Source organism: Cervus canadensis, chromosome X (genome assembly GCF_019320065.1).
Source record: "Cervus canadensis isolate Bull #8, Minnesota chromosome X, ASM1932006v1, whole genome shotgun sequence".
Lineage (NCBI taxonomy): Eukaryota > Metazoa > Chordata > Mammalia > Artiodactyla > Cervidae > Cervus > Cervus canadensis.
The window spans coordinates 23,024,328-23,045,949 of record NC_057419.1 but is presented as its reverse complement, the minus strand read 5'-3'; the positions used below and the strand labels follow the sequence as shown (position 1 = coordinate 23,045,949).

General features: G+C 42.6%; 1 protein-coding gene and 1 non-coding gene across 3 annotated transcripts in view; one reads left to right on the top strand and one right to left on the bottom strand.

Moving 5' to 3' along the window:
* SH3KBP1 (SH3 domain containing kinase binding protein 1) overlaps positions 1-21,622 on the top strand; it is a 329,446-nt gene that overhangs the window by 20,400 nt on the left and 287,424 nt on the right. The window lies entirely within an intron of this gene.
* On the bottom strand, positions 11,684-11,787 carry LOC122436100. Its single transcript, XR_006267871.1, has one exon. It is a non-coding gene; the product is annotated as a U6 spliceosomal RNA (small nuclear RNA).

Here is a 21,622-nt window from a genome sequence, read left to right as displayed (position 1 = left end):
TGACCACCTTCAGGGTAAGGATTTGTGACCACACATCTGTATGCTACACTATTTTTTTTTAATGAGGTATTGATTAAACAGATTTTTTTAAACTTCTAATTTCCTTTTAGACTTAAGGAAAGGATACAAAAATAATATGGTTTCCATATATCCCTCACTCAGCTTCCCCTAATGTTAACACATTACATGATACAGTATTGTTATCAGAAGCAGGAAATCAACATTGGTGTAATACTATTAATACTTACTAAGAGTTTTATTTAATTTCACCAGTTTCCACTGATGTCCTTTTTTTGGGTTGTAGGATCCCATTCAGGGTCCTACCTTGCCCTGAGTTGTTATTTCTCCTTTGTCTCCTGCAGTCTGGTGGCAATTCCTCAGTCTTCCCTCATCTCTCATGACCTTGACAGTTTTGAAGAGTATTGATCAGTATTTTTGTTGAATGTCCCTCACAGTGGATTTTCTCATGATTGGACTGAGGTCATTTTTTTTTATGGTGGCAAAATATCAATAACATAATGATGGGCATTTTAACCATTTTAAATGTAGAAATCAGTGGCATCAAGCGCATCCACAGTGTTTTGCCACCATCCCCATTCTCTATTTCCGTTATTCTCCAGTACCCCTCCCCCCAACCCCTGATAACCTCTATTCTACTTTCTGTCTCTATGATTTTGCCTGTTTTAGGTCCCTCATCTAAGTGGAATCATATAATATTTGTCCTTTTGTGATTGGCTTCTTTCATTCGCCTAATGTCTGCAAGGGGCATCCATGTTTAGCACGTGCCAGAACTTCATTCCTCTGTATAGAGAGACTACATTTTGCTCATCCATTCACCAGCTGACCGACACTTGCTTCCACCTTTGGGTGTTGTGAATAGCGGTGCTAGAAACATGGGTATTTAAGTCATTGGTTCACATTTTCAAAAGGAACATGGCGAAACTGGAAAAGATACAGCTGGAGCTGGCAGGAAAGGTACTCTTCTGTTTCTCCTGTGCCCTGCGGGGTGAAGGCTTCCATAGGAGAGAGATTGGGATGGGGCTGGGCAGTGAAAGGGCAGGGTGCTAGAACGTTGAGGGGCCAGCAAGAGAGAGGAAGCCAAGCTGTCATACTTGGCCAGAGGTGCCACCACTGAGGGATGGCCTAGAAGGTTCCAGGTGGGAGCATTGGACAGAGTTAAAGGCCAAGAGGAAGGCCTGGCAGAGGATGGGTCAGGACCACGACACGGTGCAGTGGGGCAGTTCATTCCTTACCACCTGGAGCCAGGCAGGAGGGAACAGGCACGGGCCAGGTTGGAAATTTAGTCCACTTAGTATTTCTTTTGCTCTTTTTGAGATTTTAAAAAAATATTTATTTATTTAACTGTCCTGGGTCTTAGTTGCAGCATGTAGGATCTTCGATCTTCATTGCAGCATGCCGGATCTTTAGTTCCGGCGTGTGAACTCTTAGTTGTGGCATGTGGGATCTAGTTCCCTGACCAGGAATCAAACCAGGGCTCCCTGCATTGGGAGCTTGGAGTCTTAGCCGCTGGACCACCAGGGAAGTTCCTCTTTTTCAGATTTTTGTGACCATATCTCCCAGTAAGGAATATGTTTTACATTGCAACCTGGTGCACACACTCATCCTTAGTACAATTGAAATACTCATTTCACTGAAAACGTTTACTACATGAAATGTTTTCTGATATTTTTTTCAATACTGTTGCATTAAAAGGCTTATTTATGACCTGGTTTGCCCTTGGCTTGAAAACACAGTGCTATATGAACCCCACACACAAAGTTCTTTGTGTCAGTTAGTTTTTCTTTGGGTCCCCCCAGCCCCTGCCACCGCTTCTGTGAACACTGTAAACTATATAGTTTGATTGTGTTTCCCTTTTTGATTTGCTCTTAGAAAACTAAAAGCCAATTGGCTTGGCCAAGTGGTTGGTCTCTATTTGGTAATCATATTCCATATCTACTGATACCTTAACTTTTCCTGGCTCTTTACCTTTTAACTGTATTTTTTCTGATCCTAATTATTCAATATATTTTTGTTTTACTACATGAATTCTCAAGAGCTGCTCCAACCTATGTGGAACGCATTAGGATATGATGGTGGAATACCTAGGAAATCATCGAAAACTTTGGATTTTGACTGAGAAAAGCTTTGGAGGCAAGTCTTTCTCTTTAGAGACTTTTTTAAAGCAAGGTCTAAATTTATTTTCCTTTAGCTCTATGACTATTTGATTTGTTTTTCAGGCCTTTGATTCTTTGTTTCAGATTATCTAGAAAGCATTTCCACCCCCCCCTCTTTTTTTCTTTAAAGAAATTTACTACAGCTACAAAAGTAGAATTCAGGAAGTTTGGTATTGATGTGGAGAAAAGGTGTCATTTTTTTCTTTAAATAGGAATATTTTAACTTACACTCACATTTCTTAGAATGCTGTGTGTTTATGTAGACATTTTTATTATAGATTTTAGCCTCCTCTTTAAATCAGTAAAGTATTATGGACATTTTGTTTCCATTCTTTAAAAGAAATTGAAGCATAATTGATTTACAATATTGTGTTAGTTTCAGTGTACAGTGCAGTGATTCAGCTATGTATTGCGCGCGTGTGTGTGTGCTTAGTCATGTCCAACTCTAATGACCCTATGGACTGCAGCCTGCCAGGCTCCTCTGTCCATGGAATTTTCCAGGGCAGAATGCTGGGGTGGGTTGCCATTTCCTTTTCCAGGGGATTTTCCTGACCCAGAGATTGAACCTGCATCTCCTGAATTGGCAGCTGGATTCTTTACCACTTTGCTACCTGGGAAACCCATATGTGTGTGTGTGTGTGTGTGTGTGTGTGTATGTGTATGTGTGTATAATATGTATATATAATTCTTTTTCAGATTCTTTTCCCTTATAGGTTATTATAAAATATTGAGGTCCTTGTTTGTAGACTTCTTTTTTTTAATCCCAGAAATGTCTCTTAATCAAGCACCCTGTTCCTGTAGAGATTCCCCTGCCTCCTCTCTGCTCCTCAGCCCCCTTCTTGCTTGGCCATCTAACTGGTTTGTCTACCACCTACAGACTCTGTCTGTGGATCCCGCTCCTGCCACAAGTGTCTTCTGAGAACCTTTGTGTGTGGTTGTATCTCCCCTCTGCTCCCAAATCTCTGGTGCCTCCCTGGGCTTGCGGATCCCACAGTCTATTGAACTTGTATCAGGGCTGGAACCTGCCTTACCCCTTGAGTAGCAGCATCACTTTCACTGCGGTCTCCACCGCACCCCCAGGTCAGAAGGCTTTGAAGGAGGATGAAACAAGCAGCCCATCTGATGCACCTGGACCTCTCAAGAGGCCGTAAAAGCAGGGGAGGATGAGTTCGGAGAAGAGTCGGTTGTTGGATGAACTTTTCACTAAGCAGATGAGGGTTGCCCGTGCTGAGCTGCTCTTGCCTTTGTTTGAAGTGGTAAAAGGAAGTAAGGACTGTTTTGGCGTGGAAGGTCACTATTACCAAGAAGAGAGGCCTCAGGCTTTTTGAGACTTGTTTATCATTTCATTCTGAAAGAACATCATTACTTTTTTGCTCTATATATGGGATATACCTTAACATAATCAAAAGCAGGGATTTTTTTTGAGGGGGGGGTGATGTATTTGATTGAGTATTTGAAATTCCTCAGAAGATGTCTCCTTTCTTTCCTCTCTTTTGGCAGTTATCGATTTAGAAGTGAGCTAGAAGCATCTGACAGGAACTGTCACTAACCCACTGTGAAGTTAATTTTATTTTGGTTACGTGTAATTATTTCATGTTTGCTTCTGTGCAGAACAGCAGCAATAGATTTCATCTCCTTCCCCCCCTCTCCCGCCCCCGAAAGCTTTCCTTTTAGCTGTGCAAATCTTTCTCTCTCTGTGTTCCTGTGATATGATGAGAGAAATGATGAATGCTCAAGTGGGCATCTACAGAGAACCTGCCTAAATCCTGCTACTGATGTCAAATAGCTCATGCAATGTGCCAGTCTGATTAAGTCGCTGGTAGAATGAGGGTATTAAGTCATCTGTAGAAATGACTAGAAGAAAAAAAAATCTGGCAAAAGAGCAAACTGGGAAAATTAGAAAAAATACTTTCTGGCACATAATTCAGTTAATTTCCTCCTTAGAAATTTATGTTTGGACCATCAGAGTACATGCTTAAATGCTAGATAGAGTCCAGGTGTGATGTGTAGTCCATCGTTCAACATATACTCAAAGGCCTTTTAAGAAAATGTGTTTGTTCCTTCCGTGTGTAGCACTGTGCCAGATAGGGACTAAGAGTAAATGAAAATATTTAATACTGGGTCCCTTCTTTATAGGAGCTTAAATTTGTTTTGAGGTGGCAGGACATACAATATAAGAGCTGAATTAAAGTAACAATCCAAGACAGGGGATGGCAAACTGACCAACAGGCCAAATCTGGCCTGCTGATTCTTTTTGTAAGTAGAGTTTTATTGGAACACAGCCATGCCCATTCATTTATGTGTTGTTCAAGACTGCTTTCTTGCTGTATTTCACAGTTGAGTAGTTGGAACAGCATATATGGCCCACACAGCCTAAAATATTTACTGTCTCACTCTTTAAGAAAAAGCTTACCAACCCCCAGTTGAAGCTAATATTTCAGAAGATGTTAAAGACAGTGTCTGATAGACATGATTTAGGTAGTTAACATTGCAATTAGTGAGAATGTATTGGTGGATATCTCAAGATGGGGCTTGAAGTGACCTCAAGCCATGAAGATGGAGGATGTTTTGTGTTGTGGAGAATAAGAAACAGGGTTCTTGGGTGAGAATATACATCATGCCCTCTGGGGAAAGAGTGTGTGAGTGATGGCAACCAGAACTGTCCTCTTGCACTTGGGGCTAGGGGTTGGGTATAAATGCATTTGAGCTTGTTAATGTCAACCCTGTGCTACATGGTGATGGCCTTTGAGTTCTAGAATCAAGAACGGGAGCCTTCCCAGACATCTACTTTCTTTCAAAGGCAAGAATCACTTCCACAATTGATATTGATTTCAGACCAATGACGTGGTTGACTCCAAGGGTATGTTAACATTCATGGAGGCACAGTCCCCTCATGGACTGGTAAATTCAGCTTATTTGTTTCATGTAGTGCTAGTCCTAGGTGTGTTTGGAGAAATAGCTGTCATTTCCAAGAGAGGTTTAACCTTGGGATCCTCTGAAGGCCACTAGCACTAGGAGACTTGTATGGATAGACAGTCTCCCATTCCATGGTGACAGTGTTCTAGAGAGTCTTTGAGAAAGGAACTCTGGAAAGAAATGTTGTGTGGATGAGAGATGTTGGGCGGGGGGAGGTAAGGAGGAGGGTCCCCCATTCTTGGTTACTTCCTTGTCTCTTGCCTTTAGCGCTGCAGCACTGTCTGCCATTTTGTCTGGCTCTGCAGGTGTCCTCACAGGGTGTGCACTTTCAGCCTCTGGATCCCCAGCCTTGTGTAGCTGGTCAGCCATCATCATCTTTCCACCTGCTGCCATGTCTGCTATTCCATGACCCCCCACTCCCCAGCCTGGATCCTGCCATCTTGGCTCCTGGTACGCACTGAACACCCTCCCCGCCTCCCTCACACACACTTGGCCTCAATTAGTTACTGGAGGCCACTCAGCTCACCTCTGATCCTTTTTCTCCTCCTGGGGCAAGCCCCAGGGTGCCCATGCCATGCTTGCCTCTGGCCCTGCCATTGGCTCTGGAGAGGTGGTGGGGGTGGGTTGAGGGGTTTTTATCCCATTTTCCTGGGTCTCAGAGCCACCCAACCAATGCTTTCACTGACCTCTCCCACTCCTTTGTTTTCTTCTGTAAATTAACATACACACACAGCGCAAAAGAAAATCCCATGTGCATTTTGCACTGAACTCATCCTAGATTGTTTTCTCAAACTCCTCAGATCCCCTTCTCACCTGACCATCACCAACAGATGGCCTTGATTCCTGTGTGAGGGAAGGTGTCTGCTTCTTCGTGTACTCTCATCTTTACATCTTTATATTGCTCTTGGAATGTGTCCCCCTGTATCCTCTTTATTTATTTATTTGTTTGGCTGTGCTGGGTCTTAGTTGGGGCATGTGGGATCTAGTTCCCCAACCAGGGATCAAACCGAGCCCCTGCATTGGGAGCTCAGAGTCTTAGCCACTGGACCACTAGGGAAGTCCCCCATGTATCATCTTTTTAACTAATATCAGAGAAGGAAATACCCTCCTCCTTCTTCTTCTTTTCTTAGTATTTATTTATTTGGCTATGCTGGGTCTTTGTTGCAGCATGAAAACTTAGTTGCAACATGTGGGATCTAGTTCTCTGATCGAGTTTAATTCCCTGACCAGGGATCAAACCCAGGCCCCCTGCATTGTTAGCATAGTGTCTTAGCCACTGGACTACCAGAGTAGTCCCTGGCCTTCCTTCTTTTTTTCATCCATTCCTGGCTTTTTTTCTGTGTTGGACCTCTGACTCATATTCATGTTGTCTTGCCCAGTGGCCCTGTTCCCCCAGACTCTCAATAAATACTTACTGGATTAAAGAGCTGTTCTGTTCAAGAAAATGTCAGCTCTGGATTTATGAGAGTAGGCTGGCCTAATCTGGCCTGGCTTCATATTTGGGCATACTACCTGTATTCATGTGTACATTTTGATTATCTTCACGTTCTTATCTGTGCAGCCACAGTGTCTGGAGCTTACATCTGAGAAAATCTTCATTGATTGAAAAGATATAAGGAGGAAGGGCGCAAGAAAACAGGCTTTGTATTTGGACTGGCTGGCAACTGGGATATCAGTTTCCCACCTTTGAACAGGATATCTGACCTCTCTGGGAACCAGATTCTTCATAAATTTGGTACCACAATAGACACCTCATATTTAGTGTGTGTGTCAGTTACTACTGCTGTGTAACAAACTACTCCGAACTTGGCACCTCCAGACAGCCATTTTATTATGCTCATGGATTTTTGTGGGTTAAGAATTGGGACAAGGCATGGTAGGGATGGCTTGTCTCAGCTCCACAGAGTCTGGGGCCTCAGCTGGAAAGACTGGAACACGGGATGATGACAGTGGAAAAGCTGGAATCATCTGAAGCCTCTGACACTTCCATGTTGGCCTGGGCTAGGCTGACTCAGCAATTCTGTGGTGAATGCCTACATGTAACATGTATGCCTAGGCTTCCTTATAACTTGACCATCTCTTTCCAAACCAGCAAGTGGCTTGGCAATTGCATGTTAGCCTTTTGTCACTCTGCCTCCGAAGTCACACAGCATCATTTTCCTGCACTCGCCTGGTCAGAGTGTTCACAAGCCTGCCCAAATTCAGAGGCCCAGCAATTGAGGTTAAATTTCCCTTGTTGTTGCCTGGGGTCACATTCTGGAAGAGCATGAGGGATGGGAAAGTTTGCTGTAGCTGTCTTGGAAAGTATAATCTGCCACAGAGTGCTTGTTATAGTTAAGTGATGTGACGAGGATAAAGGCAACTGGCACCAAGAGATTGAGTATATTTTCATCCATCAATTGTTTATTCTGTTCCTACTGTATGCCAGGTGTTAGGCCAGCACTGGATCTTTAGGGGCAGACACAGCCAATGTGCTCTCTGCCCTCCTGTGGCTCTCCCTGCAGTAGGGGACACAGGCTGAAATCCAGTATGATTAGATCTGTGATAGGGATTCGGGATTCCAGCTCCTTTCAGGGAGAGGGACAGGTTGAGCATCTGGATTTGTTTCATTTGACATGAGAATGAAGTGAATTTCCCCCCATGAATGCTGAGGAAGGGCAATCTGCCTGGCATTAATGATCCTGCTCACTCCTATCTTGCTAGTGGCACTTCTGTGGACCTGTAGGCTTGTAGCCCTCAAAGGTGCCTCAGAAATCTTCAGGCCCAGGGTCTACCAGCAACCCCCAACCCCACTGTTCAATGTAGACTTATGTTCCTCCTTCCTCAAAGGGGTGTTGAGGAGAGTGGTGGTGTGGAGTCACCTGGGGGACCATCTTCAAACTAGACATCCCCCCCCCCCAATTCTTATGTGGCCCCGGCTGGGAGGAGAGGCAGGGGGAGGCTGCACAGGTGATTCTGACCCCCAGGTGAGGATTCCATGTGGTTTTAAACCAGCACTTCTCAAATGACACTGCGTGTGTCAGTACCCTGAGAATCTCATTACACTGAAGCTTCTGATTCAGTAGGGCTGGACAAGGCCAGGCCTGGCAAGGCTGTGGGCAGTACCAGCAAGGGACAGACAGAGATGCCTATTGAGGCTTTTCCACACCAGGTGAGGGCCAGCTCACAGAGAGAGTGAAATCTCAAGGGCTACGTAGGTGACCTACCACATTCTGCCATGTTTCAGCACACATTTCTTAAAGATGAGGACTTTGTCAAAAACCATAATCATGTTATCAGTTTTACACCTAAACAACCAAAACCACAGCCTTCCTTATACAAAACCTATCTCAAGAAACCCAAACTCAGAATGTAAATTGGTATAACCACTATTGGAAACACTGTGGAGGGGTCCTCAAAAGATTAAAAATAGAATTATCATGTAATCCAGCAGTTCCACCCCTGGATATGTATCAGAAGGAAAAGAAATCATTATCTCATAGAGATATTTGCACCCCAGTATTCATTGCAGCATTATTCACACTAGCCAAGGAAATAGCTTAGGTGTCTGTTGGTAGGTGAATGAATAAAGAAAATGTAGTAGATGTATACAGTGGAATATGATTCAGCCATGAAAGGGAAATCCTTTCATTTGCTACACCATACGTAAACCTTGAGGGCATGTGCTAAATGAAATGAGTTAGTTCAGTTCAGTCGCTCAGTCATGTCTGACTCTTTGCGACCCCATGAACCACAGCACACCAGGCCTCCTTGTCCATCACCAACTCCCGGAGTTTACCAAAACTCATGTCCATTGAGTCGGTGATGCCATCCAACCATCTCATCCTCTGTCGTCCCCTTCTCCTCCTGCCCTCAATCTTTCCCAGCATCAGGGTCTTTTCAAATGAGTCAGCTCTTTGCATGAGGTGGCCAAATTATTGAAGTTTCAGCTTCAACGTCAGTCCTTCCAATAAACACCCAGGACTGACCTCCTTTAGGATGGACTGGTTGGATCTCCTTGCAGCCCAAGGGACTCTCAAGAGTCTTCTCCAACACCACAGTTCAAAAGCATCAATTCTTTGGCCCTCAGACAGAGAAAGATAAATATTGTATGATATCACATTGTGGAATCTGAAAAAGCTTTAGTCAGGAAAAAAGAATAGAATGGTGGTCATCAGAGGCTGGGAATGGGGTGGAGGAAATGAGATGTTGGTCAAAGAGGACAAATTCCCTATAATAAGATAAATAAGTTCTGGAATATCTGGATGACTGTAGTTATGAATACTGAATTATGTACTTGAAAATTGCTAAGAGAGTAGGTCTTAAATGTTCTCCCCACTACCTTACCACCACAAAATGGTAATTATGTGAGGAGACAAATATGTTAACTAACCTTACTATGGCCTCATAATATACAAGTATATCAAATCATTACCTTAAACTTATACAGTGTTGTATGTCAGTTATGTTTCACTGAAGCTAAAAAAAGACATGACACATGACAGATAAAAATACTTATATCCTTACTCTTCATATGCATTCACATACAAAGCAACCAAAAAAAAAAAGTTCAAATTAAGAAAATGTTCCCAGAGGTTGCCTTGAAGCTTTTTCTGGAGGTCCATGCTTGTAGACGTGTGGTGTAGAACAAGCATACATTTGATTGTGCTTGTTGCTTATTGTAGTTTTTAAGTAGCTGAAAGTGTATCTTAACGAAGCAATTAGGATTAATCATTGTATGTATACCCTCCAAGGTAAACAGTTTACATCCAAGTTGCCTTGAGATTTCTCTTATAAAGCATGTCTTACAGAGAGATAATCACCACTTTGGTTATAAATTATTCACAGAGAATAAACTATAGCACTAAAAAGAGAAAATACTTTTGGGTTAATTGTTTATTTAAAAATATTTGTACATACTTGGTGCACTTAATGGGCTTCTCAGATGGCTCAATGGTAAATAACCCGCCTACCAATGCAGGAGACTCAGGTTTGATCCCTGGGTTGGGAAGATCTCCTGGAGGAGGAAATGGCAACCCACTCCAGTATTCTTGCCTGGAGAATCCCGTGGACAGAGGAGCCTGGTGGGCTACAGTCGATGGGGTCGCAAAGAGTCAGACACAACTGAGCACAGCACACACACACAGAGCCATTGATAACAACTTTAGGTGTACACACACACACACACACACACACACACACACACACAGAGTTAGTGACTTGTTGCCCATCTCCCTTTTCAGGTGCCTTGCTGTGTATAACACAGTTAGCTGAATCACTTGCGAAACAACTGATTACACCAGTGTAGATTACGCCAGCATTAAGATTTTTATCTTAGGTTTTTCTCTTAGGTTCAGTGTAGAATACTGTTCTTCTCCTTGCATATTTAGAGCATTTTAACAATCCGGAAGTGTTTCAGCATGTATTTCTTAAAGATAATGATTCTTTTCAAAACCAGAATCATAATATCATTTTTACACCTACAATAACTGTTTTTTTTTTTAATAACTGTTTTCTTATCATCAGGCATCCAGTCCAAATGGCCAATTATTACACATAGTTAAAATATTTCAAAAGGCATTTGTTTGAATTTGAAAGCTCTGAACTTTCTAATTGGTTGTTTGTCCCTGAGTCTCTTTTAATCTCTCTCTCTGTTAGTCACTAAGTCGTGTTCAACTCTTGCGACCTCATGGACTGTAGCCTGCCAGGCTCCTTTGTCCATGGGATTCTCCAGGCAAGAATGCTGGAGTGGGTTGCCCTTTTCTTCTCCAGGCTCTTTTAATCTAGGCTCTCCTATATCTTTTCTTTTTTCCTTTACAATTTCATTGTTGTTGTTGAAGAATTTGCTTTTGGAGTTTCCTATGGTCTGGGTTTTGTTGACTGTGCTTTCGGGAGCCATTGACCATCTTCCTGTCCTCTCTATCAGCTGACAGTAAATCCAGACGTTGATTTGACTTAGGTTCGTTCCCTTCATTGGCAAGTGTGCTTCATGGGACTACGCATACTTCCATCAGGAGGCTCTCAAAGCCTGGTTGTCTCCCTTTTTGTAACATTAGCAGCCGTTAGTGAGCATTGCCCATGTCCCTGATTACACTGCATGTTGCAAAATGTCGATTGTCTAATTCTCTCATTCGTTCTTCATTTATTAGTTAGAATATGCCCATAAAGAGAAATTTCTCCTCTTCAACAATTTAGTTATCCTGAAATCATATGGGCAAAAAGCAGGATATATGTTTGGTTCTTTCCCTGAATTTACCACTTTTCAGAATAAGAATTGATTCCCTAGCTTTGATTTAAAAAAAAAAAAACACTCTGAAACATAGATTCACATAACATGTATCAATTTGAGGCATCACACCTGTTTGATGTGTTTCAGTCCACTACAGTTCTTCTTACTGATAGTCATATTGTCTCATTTGTGTCCTTTTCTCATTCAGTTCTGAATCCTTTTGACACTTTATTAATCTCTGACGGCTTCCTTGGTTTGACAAGATGTTTGTCTGATAAGATGTTTCAGGCTTGTCATCTTTCCTGCCCCAGACCTGAAATCAGCCATTTCTCCAAGGTTACCTGGCTTTTTTTTTTTTTCTTTCTTTCTTTTTTTTTTTTTTTTTAAAAATATGGAACGCTTCACGAATTTGCGTGTCATCCTTGCGCAGGCATGCTAATCTTCTCTGTATCGTTCCAATTTTAGTATATGTGCTGCCGAAGCGAGCACCTGGCTTTTTTTTTAAATGATGTCTAATGACTAAATGTAATTATTTCTGAAAAAAAATTACACATTGGTCTACTCAAGTCATCCTAGAAGTCTGTTGATATGGGGCTGTTGATCCTTTTAGTTTTTTTAATTTTTATGAACCTCTTGTTTCAGTTTTGGAAAAGGTTTCCATAGTTTTAAACTTCAGTCCAGTTTATTTAGGTATTATTTTGTTTGTCCAGCTTTAATTTATAACCTTCACAGGAAAGATAAATGTTGGGTTTTAGCTCTACTTCCGTTTTTTGTTAATCTGTCTAGATGCATACTTACCAAGTGGTTTTCTGATACTGTGATAAAGTATAATTTAGTTGATTAAGAATATTCATGAAGTGGATACTTGACTAGCAACTTTAAGTTCAAATTGTTGCCCTGCTATTAAACATGCCAATCAAGAAGATTTGAAAACTGTTGGTAGTTACTCTTGATAGACTCAGAATTATTGTGTAACATCATGTATGAAACCATGAGATGCAACAGCCTGAGTAACCTACATGTTATGGTGTTATAAATGCTCTAGGTGTTATATCCCGTTTGGCTGTTGGGGAGTTCAAAGTAGTTATGCTTCTGACAGTTTGAAACTCTCGATTGCTTTGAAGAGCTGCTGTTGTGCTGTTATTTTCTGCTCTCAGCCCTGTGCATTTGTCTCAGATCCCATGTTCTTGGATTCTCAGCTTCTTGACAAAATCATCCTGGTAAATTTCTCCCCTCAACAACAAGCTTTTCTTGAGTGCCTGGCAGGGCACTCAGCTCAGCGCTTGAGGCAGGAAGATGCATTGTGCAGTGTGACTTTTCTTTTAGAAGACACACAGCTTCAGCTTTACACTTCTCCTCTGCCTTTCAGGGGTTCACACTTTAGCAGGATTATGATACCTGGGGTATAAAAGCCTGAAAAGGGGCACTAAATCTGCTGGGAAGGGAAGTAAAAAGACTGTCTGTGGTTTCCTGTCACCTCTCTACTTTCTCCCTTCCCAGACAGGGCATTTCTTGTTAACAGAGGGCCAGGCAGTGACTCAGTCCTTGTGCCCACTCCCCCCACCCCCACCCCCGACCACACTGACTATGTTTTTCTCTGGAATCTTCTTCACTTCCCTCCTTTTGACCTTGTTCTCCACTCTTCTAAACATTCTTGCCTCTTAAAGCTGATTCAGCTTAGCTACACTGACATCAGCGGAAAGGCTTCTGCCTTTCTTCTTTCACACGTGTCCAACTCTAAAGCCAGCTTCCTGTCTGTCCCATCGTGTATTCTTTTATAGTCCTTACAGAGAATCTTTCACAACAGGGCTCTATGAATTCATTTTTAATAAAGAAGTTTTAAGCAAACCTTTTAGATATCTTATCCATAATGGTGTTTCAGCCATCTATGTAGTATCTGTTGAGTAAAATTGGTTCCTGAAATGACTGGGTATTGGGGGAAAAGTGATATTTTCTAATTATTTTATTTTACAGAATCTCTAATTAAATTAATACATAGTAGAAGCAGACATCTGACCATTTGTTCTTTTCTTTTACAGCAGACATCTGACCATTTGTTCTTTTGGTTGGCCTCAAACTTTTTGGATTTTTTCACCGAGAAGCATAGGGGATCACCCTCTAATCAGGCACCTAGCTTCGAGTCTCCTTTGAGTCTGAGAACCAGGCTGTCGTTATAAAGTCCAGGGAAAAATACCATTTCTACTTATCCTCATGCCATTTTATTACTTAAAACTTTGTAAATATTGTGTAGAGCAATATTTGTGTGCTTTCTTTTACTTAAAAAAAGGTTCTGTTTTAGGTGACTAAGTCATTTTGACTTAACTGACTTTTTACTAAATTGGTGCTCTAAGATGCAGTTTATTTTCCCCTCCATAATTGTTACAAAGAATCCTTTGTACAGGCTTATCTAACTCTAATCAATTGTATTTAGTGTCCTTTTTTTTTAACCTGCAAAACCATCTGCGTACTTTCTCTCTGTTTTCTTTTTCATTTAAAGAGGCTTTTTCTATCTAAGGTATTCTTATCCCATCTGTCAAATGCATGTTCTTAAGAGAGCTGTGCATGAGGTTTGCAAGGGTTAATTTTAGTCGGGAAGTGTTTAATAACTCATTGTTCTTAGCTTCTTGGTTGAGGCCCTGGTGAGGTGAAGGCTTCCTAGTGCAGGCTGCAAGGAACTTAACCCCTGGCTTTGTGAAGCGCTTCCCCATTGAGGGAATGGCCCTGTACCCCATTCTCAGCTTGAATTCAGTGCCCCTCTACTGTCAGGGGCAGTGGTCCTGTCATGACAGGGGAGAGCATGGAGTCAAGGTTGATCCCAGTGCACTTGAGAGGCTCGGCCCAGTGCACTGTTGTTGTTCTGTGACTGTCCAGTCATCCTGATCTTTGACTTTTTCCAGCCTTCTGGCCTAACAACTAGGCTCCCAGTGGCAACTGCGTTTCATTGTGCTGAGTGATAAGCTCTGATTTAGGGGTGACACTTTCTCCAGACGTACTTGATCATCAACATTTGTTGAGCACATACTGTGTGCCAGAGACCAGATGAGGGGAGGGGATGGTCATATCTGTCCTTTAAGGGCTCCCATTCCAGGGGGCAGACCGGGAAGATGGGCCCAGGAAACCCTCACAGCATCAGGGCCCATAGGACTAGTGGCTGTCGTTCATGGAGCAGCTTCTGTGTACAGGAGTTAACAGGCATTGTCCCTCCGCCTCGCAGTGATCCGGTGGGTAGATCATCTCTCAATTTTAAGCACAAAGGAAATGAACTCAAGTAAGGTATCTGGCCTCAAGTCACATAGCTACTGCACGTCCAAGCTGGAATTCACCCCTGGGCATCCCAGGCTCCAAATCCTGTGCTTTTTCCCCTCTTCCTCACATCCTCTGTAAAGATGCTTAGGCAGAGGTGACAAGAGCAGGGAGATGGGCTGGGAGGCTAGGGTTCCTCGGGCCATCTTAGAAAGCTGCGTGACAGGTGTCCTCAAGGCTGTCTGAGGAAGCCGGTGGTGGCCCTTTGTTTATCTCTCCCACCTGGCTTTCTTCTTTCTCATCTTCACTTTACCAGTCATCTCATCTCTTTACCACTTCCCTGCTGATGCCCAGTTCTGGGAGTTGCTACTGGCTGCTGTAGACAATGGTTCACTGCCTGCTACCTGGGGAGAGAGTTCAAGCCCAGTGGCTCTTGGTTCACTGAGGTCTTTGTTCTGAGCATCTCTTCCTTGGGGGAGCTAGTGCTCAGTTTGTAAGTTTCAAGCCTTAGGCATGACCCCCTTGTTGGCCTGGTGCCCCTTAGTGGTGTGTTTGTAAAGACACCGAAGGAAAACGTGGCTGGTGTCAAGGTCAGCTTTGTTGGACTTGAAAGTCCCTGCGCTGCCTGAGGTCCTCACCTGGGAAGTGCGGGTCCCCAAACCCTCAGCCCAGATGCTGCCGAGAAAGCATGAGCTGATGAGAACCGGGCCTTATGCACACTTGTGTTGGAAAGAGTCTGTTTATTAAAAAGTTGATGCTTGGACTTCCCTGGTGGTCCAGTGGTTAAGACTCCACACCTCCACTGCAGGGGGCACAGGTTTGATCTCAGCTCAAGGACGATCTCACATGCTGCTTGGGGCAGCAAAAAAGTTTAAAAAAAGTTGATGCTTGAGTGTACCCATTAGGGTTCTCTGGCTGAAAGCAACAGAAACCAATTCTCCTTTCACTGAAATAGGGAAGAAGGTTTACCGGAAGGCCATGGGCTGGTTTATAGGGTGGAAGAAAAAACTGGAGGCTCAAGTCTGGGAAAGATGGCCACCGGTCAGCCCCGGAGTACCTGCCTCATCGAGGGGCCCTGGTGGGGGATCTGCTGCAGCCTGTTCCAGCATTTGTCACAGCTGCTGTGTGAGGTAGTTGAGTCCTGTGCTGGCAGAGGGCAGGGCTGGCCTGTGGGCGGATGGTCTCATCTGATGGTATCTCCTCGGGGAGGGGAAAGTTCCCCAAATGGCTTCCCCTTCCTGGGTGGGCAGTGGTTTCTCTTTGGGACACATACAGGCAACTACCTTGATGAGCAAATCTCTGCCATCGTAAATTCCAAAACTTACATTACACAGACTGTCTTTTTAAAAACTATGTTGAGGTATTAAATTCTACCCTTTTAAAGTATACAATTCAATGATTTTAATACATTTATAGCATTGTGAAGCTCTCACCAGAATTTAATTTTAGAACATATCTGTCCCCCACTAAAGATGTCTCCTAGCCATTTGCAGTCAGGCCCGGTTTCCACTCCAGCCCTAGGCAACCACTCATCTGTTTTCTGTCTCTGTAGATTTGAACATAGGTTCTCATATGTTCCTGGCTGGTAAAATTTTTTCTGGGTATCCTGTTAACTATGCTTTAGGTGAAAGAAAGAAAGAGAAAGGCCAGTTGCTGTGGAAGTGTGTACCTTACTGGTCTCAGTTTTCCCCTCCCTTTTTTTACTTTGATTTTCCCTTCTCTCACCTGGACAGTAAGGCAGGAGAGCTTAATCCTAGTCTTGATGCTGCCATTATTTAGCTCTGTAAGCCTTGGTCACGGAACATTCCAGGCCTCAGTTCCTCATTTGTAAAGTTAAGAAAAGGGTGTGACAAGATGATAACTCGTGTTCTTTCTATCTCTAATGACTGGCAGTTGTGATCTTTTTTGGTGAAAACTTTCTTGGTGAAAAAGTACTTCTTGATTTTTATCTGTTCTCTTCAGTCAGAGGGCTGGAACACAAGTTGATGCTGGGCAAGGGAGGTGGAATCCTGAAAAGGAGCAGGGCTTTTCCCAGCAGGAGCTCGCTGTCTGATTGGAGCCAGCCGCCCTTGAGTGCTGGCAGGGCGTGGTTAGCACCCAGATCAAGCTCAGAGGTAGGGAGGGGCCGGTCACAGAGCGGGGCCTCTGAAACACCACCGCCACCGTGAGAAGTTGGTCGCCGTGAGAAGCTGCTTGGCAGCTGGCTTAGCCAACCGACAGTTAAAAACCACCCATTTCATCTTTGGGGGGAGGAGACATCCCAGCCGGTTTGAAGGCGGAGATGGGGAGGTTTTGCATTTCGAAGCAGATCTCTTATCTCCTCTGGCTCTGCTTCTGTCTTTCTGTGCACTTAGGTTAACTGTAGATTTGGCTTTTGCAGCGATGGTAGCTTTAGCAGACGTGTGGAGGCTGGCTCTTGGCACCGCAGGAAGCTGGAGAGTGGTATTTTCTGACAGGGAGACGTCCTTAAGTTTTATAATTTATGGTGTCTTTAAACATGGGATTTTGTTTACTGTTGGCCTAATTATACCTCTGATATATTTTATTTAGCTTAATGTTTTAATTTTGTGCTCATGCCCAGAGGTAATTTCCCAAAGGGTACTGTTAAAAAAAACAAACAAAAAAAAACTTAGGTCAGGTTTTTTCCTAGTGGCAGCTTCCTGAAGACAAGAAAATGGGTTTTAGAGCCACAGACTTTCTCATGGGCTCCTGTGCATATTTTGACTGTGTTTGTGCTTTGTGAGATCTAGAGATCCTGTCTGCCAAGTATTATCCTAAACTGTCTCTCTAAAATAGAAATATAATACTGGCTGCGTATGTGATTTTAAGTATTCTTGTGGCCACATTCAGAAAAGGAAAAGAAACAAGTGAATTTTATTTGAATAATACTTGAAATGAAATTGAATAATTTCACCTAGCACATCTAAAATGGTATCATTTCAACATACAATCAATATAAAAATTAGTGAGATTTTTGCATTCTTTTTTTTTTCTAATAAGTTTTTGCCACTTGCTGTGTATTTTATGGCACATCTCAATTTGGATGAACCACATTTCAAGTATTCAATAGCTACATGTGGCAAGTGACACTTCAGTGGACAGCAAAAGTTCTAAACCTTTCAAAGGCTTTACAAGGGACATTGAAAGAGCCCTTAAAAGGGGTAGGAGAGACATAACCACATGTTTTGTGAGCTCTTAACAAAGCCATACATAGGTTTCCTCCTCTTAGAGAAACTTGATATGTAAAAATTCTTCTTGACAGGAAAGGTAAAGCAGGAAGTGATTATTCATGTTACAAAAGAATTAACCACAGGATCCTTTAAATAGCAAGCTCTCTTCGTGCACCGAAGATCTGACTCAATTTGCAAAAATGTGATTGACACTTGGCATTTTAGTAGCATCTTTGTTGGGCAGGGAACTATCTGCCATTATAAAATGCAAATGCAAGCTGAGCCGTTGGTTTCTCACAGCTTGATTGAGTACCTATTGTATGTCATGGGTGCTCATAGGGACCACGGCAAAACTAAGGGACATCAGTGCCCAGAAGGTATTTAGAGGCTTTCTGGGAGGACAAGACACACATGCAGCCACCACAGCATGAAATTGCCTCAGTGCCAGAGCCCAGGGAGGCTTGGGGGCCACATGAACCAGAAAGGGGCCAGCCAGAGTCCGGTTGGGCCCAGAAAGAAGGCAGAGCGCTTGAGATTAAGTGTCTGGGGGTTTAAAGGAAGGGTAACTCAGGAAAGACCAGCTCAATAGGATGTTGGGAAGACTTAAAAATTACTGTTATGCTTTATAGATCCCTGAGCCCACAGTCCTCACCCTCAGCCTTATTCCTAGCAGCCATTGGCAAAGCTGTGTTCTTCTTGGATTCCGCATAAGAAGGAGATGGAAGCCAAACCAGGCTATTGCTTCTCTCCAGTTTTCAACAACAGGCAGCAGCTGTTTATTTCTTTGGACTCATCTTCTTGAAGCAGATCCCTTTGTCCTCTTCCAGCTTCACCTTGATAAAGCCAGTGTGGAAAAGGCAGAAAATGAGACTTGCTGTTTAGGAAAGAAGCAGCACAGTTGTGTTCTCCAAGTTGATGGGGTTCTGAGTTCCCCAAAGTACACACCATTTCAATTTAGCATCAAGATGGACCCTTGAGCAGCTTCCTTCCCCATCTCTGTCAGGCAGGTCCCATGCATTGCTTCTCCCCAACTCTGCTTTGGGCTATACTCTGTCCCCATCAGAAAAGCTATGAGTGGGAACTTCCCTCGTGGTCCAGTGGTTAAGACTTTGCTTTCCACTGCAGAGGGTGAGGGTTTGATCCCTGGTTGGGGAGCTAAGAACTCACATGCCTCACAGCCAAAAAACCCAAAACATTAAACAGAAGCAATATTGTAATAAATTCAATAAAGACTTTAAAAATGATTTGCATCAAAAAATTAAAGAAAAAAAAAAACTGAGTTTTCATCTCTAAGTACTGCAATAGGATCAGCCTTGCAGAGCCTAGGTCAGTGTTCCAATCCTATTCTTGTGAAAAAGAATAATACCTGTTATTTAAAAAATTACTATCTCCATATATGTATTTATTTATAGATTATGTATAAATATATTGCTGTACTTATTGATTAAGAAACCCCAAAAAAAGCTTCTAAATATTTATTATTAGGTTTAATGAACTTTTGGAAAACATAAGACTGACTATTGTATGATTTTAGACATTGGTGAAAAGTGAAGACATTTTTCCTCATGGCTCAGGTACATCGTTTTAAATAACTTGCTAATTCCAATAGTTCCATATTATAATTAGGTAACTTAAACCTGTATCAAGAATGGGAGAAAACCTGAATTACAAATTGTCACTATAACTCAGTGTGTTGTGCTGATTGGCTGGTCCTTGTGTTTGCCTCCCAGCATGGTGGACAAAGAACTCCCATCTAGGGACTGAAGTGGCAACACCGCCATGTTTTTTTGTTGACATGGTCGTGTGTTGAATATTATCTCCAACCCTTATTTTCTTTACAAAATCTTCTCAAGTCTCTCATCCATTTAGTGAGGCTGATTTTAGTTAAGAGGGGTAATAGTCATAAAGAGGCTCTACCAAGAGGCCTCTTATATAAGTACCGTGCGCTAACCGATTGCGCCACTGGAGCTTCAGCAAGAGGCCTCTCAGAACTGCGGGGTGCCCCGTGAACTGAAAGCTGGTGCTTACTCTGGCAGCCACTCTTGTCAAGGGACATAGCTGTCCTGCAGGCTGCTCTGTGCCCTTGGAGCATCCCTGACTGCCTGACCTAGAGGCTGGATGAAGGAGCCAGTGTCATTCTGCAAATGGAATGTTAGAGATGTTGAATTTCTCTCTTTTTAAAATTAAAATGAATAAACTAGTTTTTTTTCATCTTGTCAACTAATTCCTCAAGTAGTGAGTGCATCTCAGTTTGGAGAGCACTGGCTCAGAAAATAAGCTTAACTACTTTGCTAAGCTTCAGGTTCTTTAATTGGGAAAGATGGGCATCCGAGAATTAAGTGAGATAATGCAGGAAAAGTGTCTGGCACATAAACAGTGGTTACTGTAATCTCAGTTCTGATAGCAGAGCTTCAATAGATCCTTGTCTAGGTAATTTGAAGAAAGCTGCTTTTTGATCGACCTGGTTCTGATTGCTATGATGGTTCTTTTTAACTGCTGGCGTGAGCATATGATACAAGAAAATTGGAGTGTTTCTGTCTTTGTATTTGTCAGGAACCAGGAGAAATCTGAAAAGGTTGCCTTGTTTATGCTCTTACACTTTTCCTTTCTGTTGATAAGTGATGAAAATGGTTCACAACTCAACTTCAGCCTGGGCAGATTTATGACAGCACAGTCAGCCAGTTAATTTTGGAATGAAAAAATAATCTAGGAAAGGAAATTCTGCTTTGAGTTGCTTATGAACTGTCTGGGTTAGCTGACATTACAAGTGGACGAGATGAGCACACCAGTCTGGGTAGATAGGGTTGTTTCATCTGGAAACACTTTAGGAATTTATCCCCAATGGATATATATGCAAAATGTATTTGACAGGGAGCACATTCACCTACCAGCCTTTTTCCTGGAAAACCTACCCCTGTATATTAAATTTGTAAAAGTCATTTGCACTTTTTTTGGTATTCTATTGAAGAAATCTTTGCCAAACCCAAGATCACTAAGATTTTCTCCTGTGCTTTCTTATAAAAATGTTACGGGTTTAGTTCTTACATTTAGACCAGTGATCCATTTTGAGTTCATTTTTATATATGGGTTCCTTATAGAGCTCATTTAACTTTTCCATTCTTTTTTTTTCTTTTTTAAAAAATTTATTTATTTTTTAATTGAAGGGTAATTGCTTTACAGAACTTTGTTGTTTTCTGTCAAACATCAACATGAATCAGCCATAGGTGTACATATGTTCCACTCTTTTTAAAAAAATTATTTTTATTTATTTGGCTATGCTGGGTCTTAGTTGCAGCATGCGGGCTCTAGTTCCCTGACCAGGGCTAGAGTCTAGGCCCCCTGCATTGGGAGTGTAGAGTCTTAGCCAGTGAACCACCAGAGAAGTCCCTCTTCTATTCTTTTACTGTAATTTCTAAGTTGCTAATTCAGCACTTGTGATTTCACCTAATTTTTACTACCCTTGTATTTATTCATTCACCCTTTGTTCATCTGTCTATCCATCCATTTATTCATTCATTCAGATCAAGCTGCAAGTAAAAAAGGAAAAGGACAAGAGATTGAGGTGGGCGTGAGGTGAACCCCGAAGAGCAGATGAACTGTTTAGTCTGTGTGTGGATAAATTAGTCAACCTCTGGGTTGATTGGCTCTGTTCATTTGCATGGGTACCAGAAGACCTCTCTGCCTCATTTTTTGCCTCCACTTATTACTGTGTGTACAAAATCACCATGGGCCGGGAGAACAGTTGCAAATGGTATTGCTGCCTAAGCAGCCATCTTCTTACTGGTGAGAGGCAGGCATTATCTCTGTAGCATGGGCATGCTCATCACCCACATTTTGCACAGCTCAGGCTGGGAGGTTAGCCTCACCTAGTCTTGATGAGAGAGGGCACCCGAGAGCCAGACTGGCACCTG